Genomic DNA, 13,391 nt, shown 5'->3' on the forward strand with positions numbered 1-13,391 from the left:
TCTCCCAGCTCCCACCAGCGGTTGCAGTTTGCAGTTGTTCGTTGAACGAGGGCAGTTTGATCAACCCACACAGCGTTCGCCGCCAGAGAGCTGCGAACTGTGATGCTCTCTGGTTGGGTAGTGAGTCACCTGGTTGGTGAGTCAACCTTCACAGACGTTTGCCTCGCACTCACTCTGTGACTGTAATGTGGAGCTGATGGTGTGTCGCTGATCAGGTGAGGGGTTTTGCGTTTCCTCGGGCTCTTTGGACCCGAGTTGATGGTCGACTGTCGCCTTCCTCACAGGAACCACTGAGGAAGACGACAGAGCATCAGAGGATCTGTGGCGGGAGGCGACCCGAAGCCTGACATCTCTACTCAGGAGGTGATTGGGTGCCACGGTAACGGAGGAGTGACGAAGAGGGAGGGAAGTGGGCCGCCAAAGATCCCACACCCGATCAGACCAGCGGGGAGGACAGACGGGCGAGGTCGGCGGACAGAAGAGAAAAGAAGTGAGCGAAGGAGTCTTCAGACATGGCGGATGTTTGGTTACAGTAGTCGTCCATGTGGACCAGATACCGTGGGGGGGACACAAGACCTGCCGCAGGCCACGAAAATTCACCGAGCCTCCGTCCTCATCGTCGACACACCACCGCCTCCCCATCCGCCGTCTGTCCCCAGGTGTAGGTGAGTCCTCTGTGGTTCTATGATAATAACTCAGCTGGTGGGGGCTCAGTTTGCTCCCAGCATGCACATGGGGGGAGATGGTTGTCTGTGAACACTGGGGGGGGGTCGGGACAGTCAAACCAGCACTCGCTGCCTGTGCTGTTGGTCATTTCAGGCCAGCTGCTCCTTTAATTCACCGTCCGGCAGCAACAAACAAGGAACCAACAGTTCAACAGGATCCGAAGCTTCAGTCAACTCAAACTATTTGAATTTTACGTGTCGCTAAATAACTAAAGACCCGACTCGTAGCGTCACAGGTGTCGCTCTGCCTCGTGGAAGCTGTTCACTTTAGTCTTTAAAAGCCATCACATGTAGCAGGCTGTTCCTTGTCTGAACCTGACACCTGACCGTGTGCTCCCTGGGAGCCTCGGAGACGCTCACCTCCAACCCGGGACCTTTGGTGTGCAGGTCATCCCTCGCCTCTCTGTCCCGTCATTTCCTGCCGTCTCTCTGCTGCTGATTGACGGCAGACATTTTGAAAGGCTCAGGTGTAATCAGGCCAGGCCAGGCCAGGCCAGGCCAGGTTAGGGGTTAAACATGCTGGCTTATGGGAGCTCAGCCATCTTTAATGTCAGTGGTTACACTTCCTGCAGTGACGAGTTAAAATGTCTGCTGCCCCCCCCCCCCCCCCCTCCAGTTTGAATTCCCATTTCAGAAACGTCTTTTAAAGGGCTAGTTTGGGGCATTTTGTGTGATTCCACTGGTGTCAGGACAGAACACACGACACTACTGACAGCTTCATATTCAGCAGCCACCTTCTTATAGCCCCCTTGCTGAATAATGGGGTTGGGGGGGGGGGGGGGGGTTTGGCTGGGAGCAGTGACTTCCTGCAGTCTTGTCATCACGCTGAGGTTACAGAGAGGAAGCTGCTGGGTGCTAAAGTGATTTAACAGAGATAAAGAAGTCGTCCCACACAGTAAATGTTAAACGTGGTGGTTTTATTAAAGATGTAGATGAGATGAGCTCCAACATTAGAACATCCATTAATAGGATCCATTCACCACTTTACTGGTTTACTGTTCTTTTACGTTAGTAAAGGGTCTGAATGCTGCTTTTAAAGGGTAACTTCGCTGTTTTTTACCCAGACAGCCACTGACAGCCCCAGACTGTTACGCTGGGATTCCACCTGGGGTGTCTGCGTCTCACTTCGACTGGGACGTGCCTGCCGGAGCCGATCGCGCCCTCTCTAGTTAATGCTTCAGAGGCGATGGGGCACGTTTCAGAAGCACCCCCGAAGCACGGGAACAGCGTAGGGAATCGGGTCCATTGTCAAAATAACACACTGAAGCTGTGTGGAGGACAAAAGGTTCACTGCTGCCTCGATTGTTATTCTAAGTGTCTGACAGACCTGTAACAGCCGTTATATTGCTGTCTTCAAACACACCAGACTCCATTGACAATAACAGTAATTTTACCTCTCAGAAAACAGGAGCCGCCGGTCTGCTGCTGCCTCCGTCACTTAGTTTGTTTGTGCTATTGTGTGTTATGCAAATATTGTGTTGCATCCAAACTAACCCGTTCAAACACCAAAGTCACAAACTAGCTAAATATTCGAATCAGCGTTAGTCCAGAAACTCCTGTGTTCTGTGATGTAAAATTACCGTTTTTGTCAATGGAGTCTGGTGGCTTTGAAGAGGGCGATATAGTCACATGTGGAACCGAAATGTGTAGAAATAGATAAGTCACCCTTTTAGATTATGTCTAGCATCACTTTGTACGAACCCACGTTCTTTAATGGACAGCTCGAGGTTGTTCACAGATCAGCCGGAGGGTTCAGTCGGTCTCAGAAGGGCCTTTAATTCAGGTGGAACACATAAAGCAGTACAGCGCTGGGCTCATGACAGCCCTCGGGGGGGTGCTTGTCAGAGGAGCCCTGAGCTGAGTTAGCCAACAGATCTTAAAGGTCTTAAACCATGCTCGATTGGTCCGGGGGGTCCGTCAGCGTTGTCTGCGTAGGTGCCCATCCAACATGTTTACAGAACAAGAACTTTCTGTTTGTTACAATCAAAGACATCACACCTTTATCTATCTGCTTCTTTAAACAGTGGAGGAGACACTGGTCTGACCTGTACATCTTCACCCTCACAGAGCAGTTTCAACGTTTGAGAAACGTATAAAACACTTTAAAGTTCTAATTAACATTGAAAACATTTTGTTGTAACATCAAAGTTTCTAAGGAACAACTTCATTTTGCTCATCACAGGTTTTTGTAGAGAGAGTTTAGGAGCTGGGTGAGAACGTGCAGCTCAGCTGTCGCTTTAACTTTCAACAGTTTGATTAAATCTATGAAATCTTTTCCTGCCACATTTCCTCTCAGCTCTTCAACCTCTTTACACTCATTTCAGAAGTCTTTCAGGGGCTTTTGTGGGAAAGAAAAAACACAAAATGAGCTTAAAGATGGAGCCACAGCTCTTAAGATGGCCGCCATCGGTGCTGCACTGCTGATCTCTGTGGAGACGATGAGGGTTCAGACTGAGAGCACATATTAAAGTATTCACTGTTAGCAGGAGGAGGAGGAGGGGGGGGGCTGGAGGTGTCCATGTTGACACCATGTGGGGGGGGGGTTCTGTCGCTGGTTGTTTCAGAGAGTTGAAGGAGGCAGAGGAGGGAAGACGAGCTGCACCAGTCAGACGAAGCACGTGTGAAATGGTTTTCCTTCCTGTGTGACGCACCTCAGCCATCAGGAGGTAGATCATCACCGCTCTTCTTCTTCTGGTGCCTCAGGAAAGTCAAACCACCACATATCTAAGACCTTCTAAAGCACGGTGGCCTGGAGGCGTGCAGCACGATCTCCTGTCCAAACGTGAGAAAGATTCCTGTCCTGTCAGTTTTAGCCATGATGGAAGCCGAGGGAGAAAGAGAAGGTTCTTTACTGGACTGTTTCATACTGAGAAATATTGTGAGATAGAGAGAGATTTGTCTGTTAATCAGCTTCGTTCTAAGTGTTCATGGAGACCAGAGATCACATGGAGCCTTGGTTAGAACGGCAGCTACCACACAGGCTTCATGAATACAGCTCACTGTGAGGACCAGGTGCATTAGCCCTTTACTTGGACACAGCTCCCCTGCTTCTGTCGTGTCGTTCATGTGTTCCTGTGGTTTTCACAATGGGGAGTCACTTTCTCACCATCATCTTGTGTCTCCGTCAAGATGTTTGTTCTCTGTTCATTGACTTTCCAGCAAGAAATTTGAATCTTGGAAATTAGAAAATCTTGATCCGTCCACGATGTGAATAATCGTGAAGTCGTTTTTTCACTGTTACTGTCATCATCTACAAACTGAACTGTGAGATCAGTTAGTTTGGTTTCTCTTTATTGCCGCTGTTGTCTCTCTGTGGTCATTAGATTTTCTTTCCAGCAGGAAATGTTAAACTAAGAAATGAACAAATCTTCGTCCGTCCATGATACTAATAACTGTTAAATATGTTGTTGTTTTAAATGACAGTAAACTGAGTGACGCTGATCTTTGGACTGTTGGTTCACAGTGAAGGAGTCACTTTGTCACTTTGGGCTCATTGTGACGACGTTTTTCACCATTTTTCCAAACCAATCAATCAGTGGACTGATGGAGGAAATAAGCAGCAGATGAATCCAGAATGAAAAGAATCATCAGCTGCAGTCTGATACTAAATAGTTCAAAATGAGCTCCAAGCAGCTCCAACAGTGAAATCCTGCTTTTCCATCAGTGATGAGGATCAATAATCTACTGATAGAATCTAGGACAGACACTTTACTGCTCCTTTGTATTTAATCACATTTCAGTCATTGAAAAGAAAAAACCATCTCACTCACTTTCACACTGAAAATGTCACTCAGTTGGCCTCCAGCACTTTATCCACCAAACGTCCTCAGTGTGGCGCTAGAGGTTATTTCTGGCTTTGGTAAATTCTCAGCAACACACTGAATGTGTATTAATCCGCCACTGAAAATAGTCCCCAATAAATGCACCGTTTCCTCCTGTTTGTCTGACTGTAAAATAACTACAGCTGTTACAGGATGCTTTTTTAAACATGACACTAAATATTTACAGGGTGTTTTCATTTATTTATTTTTTTAAAGATCTACATCCTCAGCAGGAGCCACTAGATAAGCAAAGTCCACCATGACACTTTACTTCAGAAATATCATGTACGGCTGTCAGCGGCATGCGACAGATAATGGTTTGAGCCCATTTGAACTGTGCCACTAATCACACGCAGGATCTAAAATGTAATTTAACAAGTGAAGAAGGTCTCGCTCTCTGACCCCAGCATGCTAACATGGTGCCGTTTAGCAGGTATGATGTTCGCTGCACGGTGGAATGACAGAACAAACACCTCATAAGTCGTCATGATGAGAAACTTTCTCAAAATAAGGACTTAGTATCTGTCCTATATTGCATCATAATGACTCTCAGGATGTTTTTTCCATCACTAACAGAAATGGGAAAAGTCTGAGGGTTAATAAAGTAACTACAGTTCATCCTGAGGGGAGCACGAACGTGTGAACCAGATTTCATGGTAATCTAGGTTTTGTTTCTTTGAAGGACTGACTGAATGCTCTGTCCCCCTCAGATGAAACATGGACGTCTCCTGGCTCCTCCTGGTCATGGCGGCCGCCGTCTTCGTCTCGTCGGTGCTGCTGGTCGTCGGCTGTCTGCGCTGCAGGCACAAAGGCCCTCTGGGTGGGACGCTGCGCTCGCTCATAATGATCTAAGTGTTACATCCTGTGGTTTTAAACCAGATGGTCGCTGCTGACTCTTTGATTTTCTAGCTGCACAGATTATATTGTTACATTATCTGAATTAAATGTTCATTTCCTCTCTTCCTCCCCCCAGTCTCCATTAGGCAAGTGAACGCTTCAGATGAATACATACCGTGAGTATTTTGCCCTTTTACACGGCTTCCTGCTAAAGAAATCAACAGTTTGACACCAAATAGTTACTTGAAAATGATTTTATTGATTTTGGACTGTGCCAGTTTGACTGACTCTTTTCTTTCTTTCAATCGGATCCACTGAATTCAGACGCATCTATCCATGTAAGTATAAAAGTCTGCTTCTGTCTTTGTCTAAGAAGTCTGTAAAACAGGACACTGCTGGCTAACATCAGCCAAAATTCAAAATGCTCTAAATCTATAAATTGATTTATATCTAGTACTTAAAGGGATAGTGTGCTTATCCGAGCTCCTCCTCCACAGTCAGTGTATCACCTACAGAGGATGGAGGTGTGGAGCAGCACAGACAAGAAGAGATGTACTGCCGTGGACGGGGGCAGCAGGAAAACACATTTTTACCACCTAGAAAATGTCCACAGGCCTTTTGACAGGGGGAACTTAAGTCGTTCTCTCTTTCCAGTTGCTGGCTTCAAAGCCACCAGACTCCACTGACAAAAACAGTCATTTTACTTTGCAGAACACTGGAGTTCGCTGGTCTACTGCTGCCAAACGTACACAGTAGTTTGGATCTGAACTAAGCACTTAAAACACCAAAGTGACATGTTAGCATTAACGAACTGATCAAGGCAGCAGCAGACCAGCAGCTCCCCTGCTCTGGGAGGTAAGAATATTGTTTTTTCATTGAGTCTGGAGATATAGAGCGACATAACGGCAGTTTAGTTTGTTTGTGAATGTAGTCATGTGGAGGATCACCTCAGTTTTGTATTCAACGTCAACATGGGGTCACAATTTTCACTTTGGTCTATAAGATCATATCAGTGTTTGTGTCTCATGACGGTGACACCGACTCTACGCTGATGATGTTGACCTTTACGTTGGTCTTTGGTTTTGATGATGACGGTGGCTTTCTCTCTGTTAAATTAACAGACCAGCCAAACAGTGACCGGATCCATATCCACCCTCCCTCCAACCCGCTGACACATTTGTGAGTTACTTTTCATAACAAGACACTCGTGGTTCACGTCTTACCGAGACTACGGAGCCTCATCAGTACCAGAGCTGAAGGAGAAGGAGACATAAACACTCCTGTGTGCCTGAGCGTAGTCTAAAACAAAGCTGTATTACAGCCGAAGTCAAAACCAGAGCTTTGCTTGGTTTTACAGTTTCTATTTCAATGTTTGATGTTCTTTGACAGTGTTAGGAGAGGTGGGGGGGTAATATTCTCAGAAAAACTGTAAATTCACATATCTACGAGATTCAAACTATAAACTTGAGATTTTAAAGTCATAAATTTGCACCAACTTCATCTCACCACAGGTGTTACCACTTGCTGTGTATTGACCTCAAATGGTGCTTTAATATCACATTTCAAATCCCAAATAAGGTTCATGACCAAATAAGTTTTTTTTTTTTCTCAGTTTTTAACTTTTAATGTCAGAGAATTTCTTTCCTTTGTCTCAATTTTCTTCTAAAGAAATGTTTTTTCTTTTTACACACACATTTCTGTCTTTATTTCCGAGCTGTTTCCCAGAATACTACTCCTACTTTCTTCTTTAACCTTCCTAATGTGCTGCTGTTCAACTGGAACAAGTTACTGACCGACACATTGGCAGGCCGACATTATTGGCTACCAGAAGTGATTTCAGGAGGCGTTCAGGTCGTTCTTACCTTCTTATTTCTCAGAGATGAAGGCGGCCGTTCTTCTGCACCTCCGTACAGATTCTCCTCCCGTCAGAGCTTTTATCTGGACTGAACCTTTGTCCCTCACTTTGTAAAATGTGATGTGTTTTTGTTTTGGTCGCACTCAGCTCACGTTCAGCTGATCCTGGAACTCAACGGAGTCACCGATCGTCAGAAAGTAACCCGAGTTATGAGAATCCAGCAGATGGTGAGATCATGTTTGTTCTAACAGTTTAATGATGGTACACAAAGTGCTGTTAGGAAGCAGTTCTTCTGTCGCTACTACTGACTAATACTGATTCAGTATTACAACTAAGTGCAACCAAACACAGAATCCAAACATCATGGCAGACCGATGAGCCCTGAACTTTTTGAGGACAAACCCAGTGGCAGCTGTCAGCATCCCATGATTCAGTGGTTCTTTCAGTGGTTCATTTTCATTTTTAACCTCACAACCATGTTGGGATTTGGGACCCGGTGGCATGGACATGGGACTATTTGGACTTGACTTTGGACTTATTGGTCTTGACTAAGGACTTGTTAAATTCGACTTGGGTCTGGACTTCAGCTTTGATTACAAGGACCTGGCTCTTGTTAAGACTCAACTATATAACTTGTCACCTGGGACCTGAGACTTGCCTGTGGCATGTCCGACCTCAGCTCTGTCGTCCTAAACTTGTGACTTTAACTAGAGATGTGATTGGCAGGACTTGACATTTGACTGGCAGGACTTTGGACTTGACTTGGAGCTCGTTGGATTCAACCGGAACTTGGACTCAACATTGGGAACTCCAGTCTCAGTGAGGTCCCTGAAGGAAGAGAGGAACCGAACAGATTGAATTATTCGGCCTATCTAAGCGTCCCTATACGTCCACGTGATGCCAGTGTTGGGTGATGATTGGATGCTGTTGAGCTGACGTGTTGTCTTCTGCAGGAGGTGGATACATAAACACTGAGAGTGACCCAGAAGACCCTGGATACATGTAGGTGTCCCCCTTCAGATGGACCCCTGGAGGAGTTTTTTTTAAGGCTGCAGCAGCAAATCAGCGTCTGATCTGATCAGCATCTCTTCTTTGGTTTCTGCAGAACCGTGTTGCCCGATAGCAAGAGCAATCAGAGCCGAGCCTCGACGCCCAGTTCAGGTACAGTTTGGGAAACAGAAACACCAACTCAGACTGTGGAGTTTCATCCAGCAGCTTTGGACTATTTACATGTGCTTGCACAGAATGACAGCATGACTGAGACGTCCAGTTATTTGATGATGAATTGAGTTAATGTAAAGATGAATTGAAGTGTTTACTATCATGAGAGGTCATGTGTGAACTGATCAGCTGTTTGTTTTCTTCCACAGATGTTCAACACGATTATGAGAACGTCCCAAAGAAAGGTGAGGACTTCCTAAATGTGTGCTCATGAAGGGTCGTGCTGTGTTAGTTGGCATTCCTTAATTTGTTTCACAGCTGATATTTTCAGTTTGAGTATTATCGTCTTAAACGATCTACTTTTCCATTTTAGTTCTATTCAGTTGTCCTGTTTTTATGTCTATCACTTCAAACTGACTCCTAGTTTGGTTATTTTGGCTATTATTAAGGCTAGAAATGAACTCTAGAAACTCTTTCCTCCCCCCCCCTCAGAGGACTATCTGAATGTGGAGCTGCTGCACTTTCCAAGTGAGTTGGATTTTCACTCTTCAGATCATGTGATGCTCTTCCTGGTTTTTCTTTCTCAGCAAATGCAGTTTGCCCAGAACTCGATTAGTCAGTCAACAAAAAATGAACTGGCAACTTTTTTCACAATCAATTAGCGGTTGAAGTCAATTTTCAAGCAAAATGCCCCCAAATTAGATGGTTTTAGCTTCACTAACGTTAAACTTTCATGATGCAAAATTGAAATGCCGATGAAAAATGAAATGGAAAAATGACTAGACCTGTGTTATCTAGTTTTATGAGTTGTGTACTTGCATTAACCCAAATGTTTCCTGCCTTTCACCCGTCAATGGCGCCGTGTCCCCTTTACGCCCTCTAGTTGCTGTAGTTTCACCAAGATGATGTAAAATATGTTTAAAAATAGAAATACAGATGAAGCTTTCTCTCTGCCACGTAGCACCACGTGTTCATTAATTGCAGCCATTTTGCAAAACAGTGATCCAACAGACTCCTGATATATTGATGGCTCCTGCCGGCCACCAGGACACCAGCAGCTTATTTGTTATTGAATTAAATGACTTAACATGAATAACCGTGACAAAACAATGAATGGATAAAACTTGATCGCCTCGTCAGATATATTTTCACCAGCGATGGCGGCGAAGACGCTACTTAATGATGTCACCAAACTGCATCTTTGTTGTTGTTGTTTTCATTGAGAGAATCCTAGCGGCAGGAATGACATACTGTACCTTTAATGGTCAGGAAGATATTATCATCATTAGATGGAGCTGAAATATTAAAGTTCATTCTTTCCATCAGGATCAGCATCAGATTTGTCAACACAAAGCGATGATGACGACGACGACGACGAGGGGAACTACGTCAATGTGCAGGATGGCACACAGACAGAACGACCACAGTGAGCTGTTTAAATGCCACTTCCTTTTTCCTCCCTCCACCTTTAACTCGTGATGCTTTTAATTGAAACCTGCTGAACGCCTGAGAAAAGAGACTGATGATGAAGACCGACTCTTTCGGTTGGATCAGATCCTAACGGTTCAGCTGAGGGAACGTGTCTCATACAGTTTTGTGAGTCAGTGAGATGTTTCAGGTCGATGACGCCTTTAATCAGCCACACTCAACCAGCCTCAATGTAAAAATAGGCACAATTTCTCCAAATCTGTCTTTATTAGTATCAGTTTTTTAATAATCAGCTCTCTGATTTAAGCTGTTATCGTCATAGACTGTGTTTGGCATTTCGGCTTTCACTATCTTGGTTTTTTGGAACCAAAAGTTGCGTTTAACTTTTCCATGTTTCCACTTTTAAAGACGACCCTCCTCTGATTGGTCAGGTTTAGACAGGACCCTCCTCTGATTGGTCAGGTTTAGACAGGACCCTCCTCTGATTGGTCAGGTTCAGGCAGGACCCTCCTCTGATTGGTCAGGTTCAGACAGGACCCTCCTCTGATTGGTCAGGTTCAGGCAGGACCCTCCTCTGATTGGTCAGGTTCAGACAGGACCCTCCTCTGATTGGTCAGGTTTAGACAGGACCCTCCTCTGATTGGTCAGGTTTAGACAGGACCCTCCTCTGATTGGTCAGGTTTAGACAGGACCCTCCTCTGATTGGTCAGGTTTAGACAGGACCCTCCTCTGATTGGTCAGGTTCAGTCCTGACCCTCCTCTGATTGGTCAGGTTCAGTCCTAACCCTCCTGTGATTGGTCAGGTTTAGACAGGACCCTCCTCTGATTGGTCAGGTTTAGACAGGACCCTCCTCTGATTGGTCAGGTTCAGACAGGACCCTCCTCTGATTGGTCAGGTTTAGACAGGACCCTCCTCTGATTGGTCAGGTTCAGTCCTGACCCTCCTCTGATTGGTCAGGTTTAGACAGGACCCTCCTCTGATTGGTCAGGTTCAGTCCTGACCCTCCTCTGACTGGTCAGGTTTAGACAGGACCCTCCTCTGACTGGTCAGGTTTAGACAGGACCCTCCTCTGATTGGTCAGGTTTAGACAGGACCCTCCTCTGATTGGTCAGGTTCAGTCCTGACCCTCCTCTGATTGGTCAGGTTTAGACGGGACCCTCCTCTGATTGGTCAGGTTTAGACGGGACCCTCCTCTGATTGGTCAGGTTCAGTCCTGACCCTCCTCTGATTGGTCAGGTTTAGACGGGACCCTCCTCTGATTGGTCAGGTTCAGTCGGGACCCTTCTCTGATTGGTCAGGTTTAGACGGGACCCTCCTCTGATTGGTCAGGTTCAGTCGGGACCCTCCTCTGATTGGTCAGGTTTAGACGGGACCCTCCTCTGATTGGTCAGGTTTAGACGGGACCCTCCTCTGATTGGTCAGGTTTAGACGGGACCCTCCTCTGATTGGTCAGGTTCAGTCCTAACCCTCCTGTGATTGGTCAGGTTCAGTCCTGACCCTCCTCTGATTGGTCAGGTTCAGTCCTAACCCTCCTGTGATTGGTCAGGTTCAGTCCTGACCCTCCTCTGATTGGTCAGGTTTAGACAGGACCCTCCTCTGATTGGTCAGGTTTAGACGGGACCCTCCTCTGATTGGTCAGGTTCAGTCAGGACCCTCCTCTGATTGGTCAGGTTCAGTCAGGACCCTCCTCTGATTGGTCAGGTTTAGACGGGACCCTCCTCTGATTGGTCAGGTTCAGACAGGACCCTCCTCTGATTGGTCAGGTTTAGACAGGACCCTCCTCTGATTGGTCAGGTTTAGACGGGACCCTCCTCTGATTGGTCAGGTTTAGACGGGACCCTCCTCTGATTGGTCAGTGAGCAGGTTCACTTAAGATGTCATTTGCCCAAATAGCATTCCATATACACGAGCTAAATGCTAACAACCTTGTGACCCGGCGCTAAATGAAAAGGACCACAGTTATTTAGATGAATCTGACAGGAAGCCTGAATGTCTGAACCAGATTTCTTGGTGATCCATCCAACAGTTGTTGACAAGCCGGCTGATGTTCCCATCCATAGAGGAAAAAAACTGTGAACCTTTCCTTTAACCCAGAAGAACCCACAGGTGTCACACACCTTTTAGATATTCTGGAAATGTCCCTTTACAGCTTTTATCCTTGAATGTAACTCCAGAAGTCCCTCAGTGACAGCTACTGAGCTTCCTGGTGCAGTCATGTGACCCAGTGACCATTTCCAAGATGGCGGTCTGTCTGATTAACACCTGAGACAAACAATTTAACAATTCTAATCCCGTCCTAGATTATATTTAACATGTCCTGACTGATATGAAACAGCTTAGAAAAGTAATGACATGTTTAACATTTCAGATCTTGTAGTGTCTCTAAAATAAGTTCCTTTGTCGTCCATTCAGTCCGTTTTATATCCCCGTGACGTTACCTGAAGGAGTAAAGGGTTTCTGGGACAGAACATAAGCATGAAGGAAGTGTGACAGATTGTCACTCAGGACAAAATTCATTCTTTAGTTCAGCGTCGCCGGTTTCTCCTGCAGCTTTTTGTCATTTTTAAAAGCAGCCACTCATCAGTGGGGTTAACCCTTCCCTCCCCAGTCTGTCTGACAAGATGAGCATTTATGTTTGAGCTTTACTTTCATTTTTCATGACAACTCCTGAGAATGTCTAAATTCATAGTTTTTCATAATTTTTTACAGTGTATTTATGTGTCGTTGCCACGGTAACTAATCTGTAATCCGCCTTGTGAACTACAAATGTTGTTTTAATTAACCAGAATTCAATTAAACTTTAACAAACCTTTAACCTCTACTAGATGTCGTTCCTCACAGTAACAAACACACCTCTACTTTCTTTATTTCACCGTTTAAGTTTGTTGTGTGACGATCGTGTCGCATCATCGTCTCATTTTGATAATTTATTTGTAGGGCAAATTATATTCATGTCAGAATCCAATAAGTCTGCTGTGATAATTAGCTCAAATCTTCCTAAATATTACTAATAATCGACTTTATAACCAGCAGTGTATGTTTGACTCTTCTCTACAAACTGCTTGTGAATGCTGTGAACTCCACTTCCCACAGTACGGGGACGTTTCACCCCAAAAACACAAATATGTATTTGTCCTCTTACCTGTAGAGCCGTTTCTCCATCTAGATGGTTCCCTGACCCTGAGGATGGAACTGGACAGCACCCAAACAAATAAGAATCTTCTAAAAGCAGTAGTGTCTTTTTTCCAGAAATCCGGACCTGGTTACTCCAGATAATCCACAGACACAGTTGTGAGCAGTTTCATGTAGGAACCATTTTGTGCCAAACACCTGGTGACATTCGGTAGAAAAGAATTCTTACATGAAACTGCTCACAACGAGGTCTGATCGCCTGGAGTGACCGAGTCCTGATTTCTGGAGAAAAGACACACCTGCTGCTGAGTTTTAAAATGGCTGAGTCTCTACGTCCATATCTCTCACACATGTAGTTAGTGTTAGTAACAATCACATATGAAACATCTTCTGCCTCTTATTCAGCGAGCTCCCTTTGCACCACAACGTCC

At 45.3% G+C, this 13,391-nt stretch overlaps 2 long non-coding RNA genes across 2 annotated transcripts; both read left to right on the top strand.

Moving 5' to 3' along the window:
• Nucleotides 1-582: 582 nt before the first annotated feature.
• LOC139216170 (uncharacterized) lies at nt 583-5,562 on the top strand. Its single transcript, XR_011585561.1, has 3 exons — nt 583-665; nt 5,257-5,366; nt 5,520-5,562. It is a non-coding gene; the product is annotated as an uncharacterized lncRNA (long non-coding RNA).
• A 5,360-nt stretch (nt 5,563-10,922) lies between these two features.
• Nucleotides 10,923-12,621, top strand: LOC139217227 (uncharacterized). Its single transcript, XR_011585596.1, has 3 exons — nt 10,923-11,126; nt 11,561-11,591; nt 11,654-12,621. It is a non-coding gene; the product is annotated as an uncharacterized lncRNA (long non-coding RNA).
• Nucleotides 12,622-13,391: the final 770 nt, after the last annotated feature.

The sequence above is a fragment of the Pempheris klunzingeri genome, chromosome 17, assembly GCF_042242105.1.
Source record: "Pempheris klunzingeri isolate RE-2024b chromosome 17, fPemKlu1.hap1, whole genome shotgun sequence".
NCBI lineage: Eukaryota > Metazoa > Chordata > Actinopteri > Acropomatiformes > Pempheridae > Pempheris > Pempheris klunzingeri.